The following is an 8,266-nucleotide window of genomic DNA, read 5'->3' as shown; positions in this document are numbered from 1 at the left end:
AAGTAAGCCTGGAGTGAAGTCTCCGCCCCGTTCTCCGCCCGCCCAGCCTTGCCGTTATAAACAGAAATGATGGCAAGAGCCTTTGTGTGTCCTTGGGGAGGGTGGGGGGTTAAGGAGTGCGAGAAGAGAATAAATCGGGGGCTTCAAAGTTTAAATGGCCCAGGAAAAAGTACCTCGGGACGTATTATTAGCGTAGTTTTTATTTTCTGTTTCCCAGAAAGAGTAAATCATAATTAAATTTAGACAATGTCCTACCTCTAATTGAAGCAGTCAATTTGGCCATCTCAGCAAATTCTTCGCTACCCACTCCATTGTAGGCAAAGTCAAAAGTTTTCACCTTTGTGCCATAATTTTTTCCCACAGCTGCTTGTCCATCCCCAAGAAAAGCCTCTGGTTTCAATCAAATATGAGTCTTTAAAGTCTTCTGTATTATTGTATGTAATTGTGTCCAAAATGTTTGGCTTTTTAAACATTTCTAGCATGATGGAAGAGCCTTTATACTTCTCGGCAGTTTTTCTTATGACATTTTATAAAAATTATCGGTAAAGATTAACAGTGTAAAGTTCAAACCTTTCACATATTCCCCCATTGATCCATATTTATAACAAAACTTTTAGCCTGTTGTATTATTTATTTTACTTATTTGTATCCCGCCTTTATTATTTTTACAAATAAGGCAGTAAATATATCCAAGATCTTCCTCCTCCTGTTTTCTCCACACCAATAACCCCGTGAGGTGGGTTGGGTTGAGAGAGAGTGACTGGCCCAAAGTCACCCAACTGGTTTTCATGGCTAAAGCGAGACTTGAATTTACAATCTCCTATTTTCTAGCCTGGTGCCTTAACCACTAGGCCAGGATTGTCAAACTCCCGGCGTCATGTTGTTGTCGAGGGACATATTGTGACTTTCTCCCCCTTCACTAATACGGGGGTGGGGGTGGCCAGCGCGTGATACATCTGGCCTATGGGCCGGGAGTTTGACACCCTGCACTAGGTCAAACTAGCTCATATCATACATTCTTTCGCTTGTCATTCTTTTTCATTTTTCAATATATTTTTTATATTAAAAAAAGAAAGCCGTAACTGCTCTTGCAGACACTGGACTCATTGCAGCTTCCAAGCCGCCTTCAAGGACCACCTCATGTTGAGTGTGATGAAAGAAATTGTCCTTCTGGGTTCAGCTCCAAGTGGGGAAAAAGACACTGGAGACATGGAGGCGGTTTGGAAAGATGGTTTATTGGTGGACAGGACCACATGGCTTGAGCCCTAAACAGAAAAGGTGATCACATGCTTCAATGTTGGTGGAGAAGAAGAGAAGGGCTGAGGGAGGGGCTTGCTAGGCTTTTTATAACCTGTTCAATCCCGCCTCTCTGTTTCCTGTTCCTGTGTAAGAAATGTATTCTGATTGGTTGTCAGACTCCCATGGGGCCATGCAGGGGCAACTCCCTAGGCTGTGTTTTGAATCCAGGTTTGGTGGAGTTCTCAGATGCCATATGGTGAGTTGGGTAAAGTTCCTTAATCCCATCCACCTGGAGTTGAAGTGGAGAAGTCTTTATTATGTAAAGGGACTAGCTTGGCCTTCTTAATGGCCCATTGACAAAGTGGGGATGGGCAGGAAGCTACAGGCAGCTATTCTGTCTTTTAAAACATGTTTCTTTCTTTTCATATCCAGAGAAATATTTTGTCTTTTCAATATTTCCTAGGATATTTCATTTTTTTGGGAGACGGCTGGGTGATAACTTCCTACAAGTGTATTGCAGTAGTCCAAATACTAACTCATGAGTGATGATGAGAAGATTTAATATGCAATATTTTTGCCAAGAACTTTGAACAAGATTCATTCCATATGTTTCTTTAGCCTGTGATCATTGTTGGAAAATAAAATATTAAATTACCATTAAAACTGCATGTATATTTATAAAGAACTAGCCGATAATCTGGTGTTGCCCAGGTATTTATTTATAGCGGGGAAATGCCCGGACCAAAAGTAATTTCTAATGTTGGATTTTCCCCCTTACCAGAGGGAGCCCTCTTGTGGGGTATTGTGAAGCCTTTACCATGGCAACTCCACTGCACTATATAGTAGAAGCCATTTCATGGCAGTACAGTAGAAGCCATTTTAACGCACAACATGCTGTATCTTAACAGAACACACACCCTGAGGGGTGTTAGGGGTATCTTACCCCCATAGTATTTTTTTTCCAGATAGATTCAGTCTCCTGGCTTGTTATAGGAAATGAAACAATACATTTTAAATAGTCCTTAGCTACTAATGAGTATAATTTTAAAAGTTAAATAATCAGGTAGACTTGAGAATCAGGGGGAAGTGCTATTAATAAAATACTTTTTAATGTGTAATTATATTTTATTTCTTCTGTTTTACTTTGGTCAGCAAGAGTAATAAGGAATGAGATAATTGAAATTACAGGACCCTTGATATCCATCCAGTCCTATGGTTTGAGACAATGGTTGAACATGTAATACAAGCAAAATAATAATATAAGCCACCTGGAACCCCTTATGTGTGAGTTGAGCAGCCCTATAAATTTGTTTAATAAATACATTAACCTTGAGAAACTACAGCACACAACCTGTCAATACCTGCTGGTCAAACAAATTCTCACTTTTCCATGAAACAGCTCTTTTTTAAGCCACTCAAGCTAATATTACTTTGCTTGGGCAGAGTATTTCAGAATGCAAGGCAAAATTCTCTTGATTTAAAATAAAGATATATATTTATCCTTTTATTGCACGCAGACAGCGTGTCTTTCAGACGAGTCAACCTTTCCCCAACATGCTGTTTTAACATGCAACAAACTTTGTTTTAAAAATGAAGTACAGGTAGTCCTCAATTTACAACAGTTCATTAAGTGGCGATTCAACATTACAACATTGAAAAAAGTGGCTTATGACCGTTTTTCACAGTTACCACCTCTGCAGCATCCCCATGATCATGTGATCCAAATTCAGATGCTTGGCAATTGGTTCATACTTATGACCGTTGCTGTGTCCCAAGATCATGAGATCATCTTTTGCGACCTTCTGACAAACAAAGTCAATGGGGAAACCAGATTCACTTAACAACCTGGTTACTAACTTATCAACTGCAGTGTTCAACTCAACTCTGGCAAGAAGCATAAAAAATGGGGCAATACTCACTTAACAAATGTCTCACTTAACATATATTTTGGGCTCACAAGTCGAGGACTACTTGTATATTAGCTGACTTTGAGCAACACGGTGAGTCATGTTCCTGATTTGGCAATTCAAGGCATACCATATTTTGTGGCCTGCCAGCTGCCAGCGGAGCTGGCGGCAGACTCCGACGATGAGGAGGTTGGCCAGTTCTGGAGTCTGGGTCAGGCTCCAATGGATACTCTGCGTTGGATACAGAGATAGAGCCAGGGCCGTCTAACATTTTCCAGCCATCGGAGTGGCAGCAGCCTTTAGAGGCGATATGAGGAGGAAGAACAGTTGGGTCCTGTTCCAGATGCATGTATGTACAGAGCAGTTAGGAGAGATGTACAAAGGAGGACAAGGAATTGATTCAGGAAGCAAAGCACACGTGGATGCTGAATGGCCCCTCCCTGGCTGGGAAATAAATAGAAGGAAAGGGGAGTGGTTGTCCTAGGAGACAACAGTTCATATTTCTGAAGATTTTGCTCACTGTGTTTCATGCTTGCCAGAACTTAATTTGCAACCTTTCTGCTGGGAACTCATGAGCAATTATCAGAGAGAACTGATAAGGTCTGTTACTAGAGTTAACTCCTGAACTGATAAGGTCTGTTACTAGAGTTAAAGACTATTGCTTGGACTTTTCAGTGAGTGAATACAATTAATTCACAAGAGTTAAATAAAGGAGGTTTTCGTGACAAGGAGTCTGTTTCTTGTTTCTGCTAAGGCTGGGTCAGAACACCATATTCAAACATGGGCAACTGCACTACTGATACATGCTACAATGTGTTTATTTTAAACTTAAGTTATTTTGGGGTGATCCCTGGGTTGTGTGAACCCAGCCCATTTGGTTAGTATATATTAACCCAGAAAGCAACTTATCTCTATCACCAAATAGGGTATCTATAAACCCAGTATTAAGTCTTTTTGCTGGATATTTAGCAAGAAAGAACACCACCTATGTACAACCTATGTACAACACCTATGAATACCACCCAGTATACATGGAGGGTCTTTTCATACAAAATATACAGCCACAAGAAATGGTATGCTTACCCAAACTTCAAAATCTCTCCCCTGAGCATATAAAAACCTTGCATTGATGTAGGATTGTTCAAACTGACTTCCTGAGAACCCTTGGATTCTCTGTGAATATGCCGAAGTTCTGAGAGAGACTTAAGTTGATTTCTGAACGCAGACCATTTTTGATCAATAGAACTTTGCCTCTTAATTGGGAGTTCTACCATATAATTAAAGAAATTAAAGCTGTTCCAAAGCCTGAGGAGAAGATGGCGGCCTACTGCTCATAAAAACCTAAAACGTGTCTTCCAGTACTTGAACTTTCCCTCAGTTTAATTTCTGTTCATCCGGCATTAGAGAAATGAAAAAGATGCAATGCAGCAGGCTGCTCCTTCAGAAGCTTTCTGCAACTTGCCTGAATCCATGGGAGGGCTACATTTCTTTACAGAAGTCAGAGGAAGCTGCCCTTGTGACTCACTAGCCATTAAACAGCACCAGCTCAGCCAGCAATGGAGGGAGGCATCCGTCCAGACCTACCTTCAAATATAGGCATTATGCTAGAATTTCTTTTAATGAAATTCTGCAACTTCCTTTGGAAACTCCTTGCTTACTGTCGGAGCAACTTCTATCTGGTGGAAGTGCTAAAGAAGTGGAGTTTAGTGTGACCCACAGGCTCCATCTACTGGACAGCAGTCAGATTACAGCTTCGCTGAAATGCTAGTGCCCACTTCTGAAAGCACTGCCATATGAATGGGCAGATGCGAGGGTTGGCAGCTGTAATTTAGTTTTTATTAGAACCTTTGGACATGAGAGGCCATTGAATGGTGGGATGAAGAAAAGGATTGACCAGGTTGGGAGAAGTAGAGGAATACCGCTGGTATCCATAAAACCACCAAAAGAGAACCCAACTCTTCTTTTCAGGCATAATCATTTTCAATTCCCACTGTAGTCTTCATGCTCATAGTTCAAGTTGCACTCTGATCTCCATTTATCCTCACCATCAAAAAGGGAAGGGACAAGAAATATTTGATGCAGGTGATATTTTTATTAGTTTTACAATCAGGCTATTTTGTGACTTTCCATCTAATTAACAAGACAAATATTTAAAATTCTCATAAAACCAAAGTAAACACTAGAGGTTTTGCACCATTCCAAGTGAACGTTGCCCAGTCCTGGATAAATTACACAGAAGTAGTCAATTAAAGGAGCTTGCGGTTATACTTAAGCATGCATAAGAGACGTGCACCTTCCTGTGTAAAGCCATCCTCAGCCACTGGTAGTTTGAAGAAACCTCCTGGGAGGAAGGGAGACTTGGGAAAACAGACAGGCAGCCAGAGGAATCGCCGGGCCAGTGGACTCAGCACAGGAAGCTGCTCAGCTTGTGCCTCCCACCACTGAGCCAAGGAGACGTCAGCAGGAGCTGCTTCAGCCAAATGTTGATACCGAAACCATTCCATTTCTGGCACCCCCAATAGGCCAGGGATCCCTTGGTATTTCTCTATCTGGTTCAATCCTACAGCCCCCAGTTGCTTGGGATCAAGTGCCCGCACTGCTTTCAAGGTGGGCATCGCAGGATGATAGTCAAACAAGCACTCCAGGAGACTCAGGCTCTGAGCTAAGATTTCACGAAACTGTTGTGCCCACTGAGGTGGGCACAAAGCCAGATGCTGTTCTGTGTTGGGCCCCAGTCTTGAATCTAAGTGATAGGAGAAAGAAACTCGCAAGGAATCTAGTTCTCCATAGATTCGGTGGGCCAGGGGCTCACCTGTCTGGTGGAGAAACCGTACCGTGGCCAACAGACCTTGGGCATGCTCAGCTATAAAAGTGGCTTCTGCCACAAGTTGCTTGCCATTCTCCCCTAAGATACTCTGCAATTTTGCCATGATGGGTCCCTCGACTTCATCACTTGCTACAAATTCCCTCAGAACTGGGAGATGGTCTGCAATGCCTATTGCTTTCTCCAACCAAACCTCAGGGCCGGCCTGCCTATTGCACACAGGGAGAGACAGCTTCAGTTCATGCTCCTTCAGGAATAGTGCATAACGGTGACGGAGAGTTGGACGCCGTCCAAACGTCTCATCCAGAAGATGCTGCAGTGAAACCAGCCTTTCTAACTTATCTTGCCATAGCTCTATCACCAACTCCAACTGATGATACAAGCAAGGAACATGAATGGCAGCCGGCAACACCTCACCTAAAATCCCATTTGCAGCGAAGGCCTGGCTCATAGGCACACCCCCTGAAGTGACCACAGCCAGTACCCGGTGGAACAAAACATGCCCGTCACTCAGCATACGGGCAACAGCACGGGCCACTAAGGGACGGCTCAACTCTTCCAGGATCTCAATCCCAAGAAGCAGTGGAGACTGCCCAAGTCTATTAAGAGGCGAAAGGGAGAGTCCAAGGGCTATCCGTCCGTCGTCTGTGGTAGCCTCATGAAGGAAGACAAAGGCATCCTGATGCCGAAGGCTGTGACAAAGAGCCAATTCATGCCGTTGTCTCAGGGCAGGAAGGAAGCTACGATAAAGCTGTGCAAGGGAGGGGAATGGTCGCCTAGACCCTGCCTGCTGCACAAGAGCCTCAAAGCGCTCTGCCTCCGAAAGTGGGACTCCTATCTGGGCCAAGGCCTGGAGCAGAGTCACTATGATTGAATCTGGCGCAGCAAAGGATTCTGAGCGACGGCATCGGGACACATTCAATGGCATCGCACCAGTTTGTTTCTTAGGGTAGAGAGATGAAGCAGAAACTTTAGGGGCATCTGTCTCATCCTGTAAGGTCAGGGAAGAACAGCGTTGAGAGAGCCTTGTAGATCTCCTCAATTGATTTGCCATGGATTCACTCTGAAAAGTAACAAACATATCACTAAATGAAGGCAAAGCCTTTCCTGGAGCAAACCATATATTAAACATAGCCTGTGTTTGAACTCATTTTCTGCAGCTGAGATCTTGGTACCAATTTACCAAGCCTTTTACATTTCTTCTAACAATACAGCCATGTCCAGGCTGACTGCTTTATCAGTGTTTCTAGCTGCTGCTGCCACAATTTGAGAATTTAATATTGTTTTAACAAAGAATTTAAAGTCAAAGATTTCTTTTTCTTTATTATTGCAGTTCCACTCAATGATAAGCCCCATTATATGGGGTGTATCAAAGATGGAACCAGAGTCTCTATAACAAACATTTCTTTCCCACGCAGGGCTATCATTTTGGGTTAAGAGGTTCCTGTGCTGTGTTTTTAACAAGCAGAGTTTTTCCTATGGTTACTGTGATAAGAAAGCAGTTTCCAACTTGCTTCTAGCTGCTCATGCAGCCATTACATTCACAGAATTTCTACTTGTAAGAAAGAAAATTTTACCTGTTCTTTAATTATGCTGGGCCTACAAACTATATCAATTCTGCAAATGCTAAAGAGCCAAGCAATTCAATACAACCCAACATTTGGCAGGTTATAGTTTCCCCACCATACAACCCAAAGTCGAGCCTATTATTATCATTTTCTCATTAAAGGCTGCAAATTGCTTTGGAAAGGTCACAACCAACAAGGGGTTGGTTGTTACCCGACAGAGCCATCCCTTCCCAATAGCACGACATGCTCCACAAATCCTCATACTCACTTTCTTTGCAGTTCTAGATTGAAGACAACACTTCAGAGCAAAAAAAGCCTTTCCTACACACAAAGTCACTATTTGATTAGAGAGAGAGAAAAAACTAGAAGATACAACAGCATCCAAGCCAACTACAAGATTCCACCCTTGCTGCCTTCCTTTTTTTAACCTCAGTAATTTGTCTCCTGGGGTGCTGACTCCTCCCAAATAATTGCAATCCAATCTTTCCCATGAGCACTGGGTTTTCAATCACAAAATTGGGATAGGTAAGTATTGAACTTTTTAATCCTGTGATAAATGTGGCCTTCTAGAAACGTGTGGAACAACTCTTCAGTGGTGGAAACTAGTGATCATCAGGAGTATAATAATCACAGTAGGGAGACCTAGAAAGAGCAATCAATGAATGGACATATAATATCCATGTTTGCTAAGTCCCTGTCAGCAATTTCCTTTAGGGATTGAAATAAAA

This window comes from Thamnophis elegans, chromosome 3 (assembly GCF_009769535.1).
Source record: "Thamnophis elegans isolate rThaEle1 chromosome 3, rThaEle1.pri, whole genome shotgun sequence".
Lineage (NCBI taxonomy): Eukaryota > Metazoa > Chordata > Lepidosauria > Squamata > Colubridae > Thamnophis > Thamnophis elegans.
The sequence above is the reverse complement of the archived record's forward strand: the minus strand, read 5'-3'. Positions refer to the sequence as shown.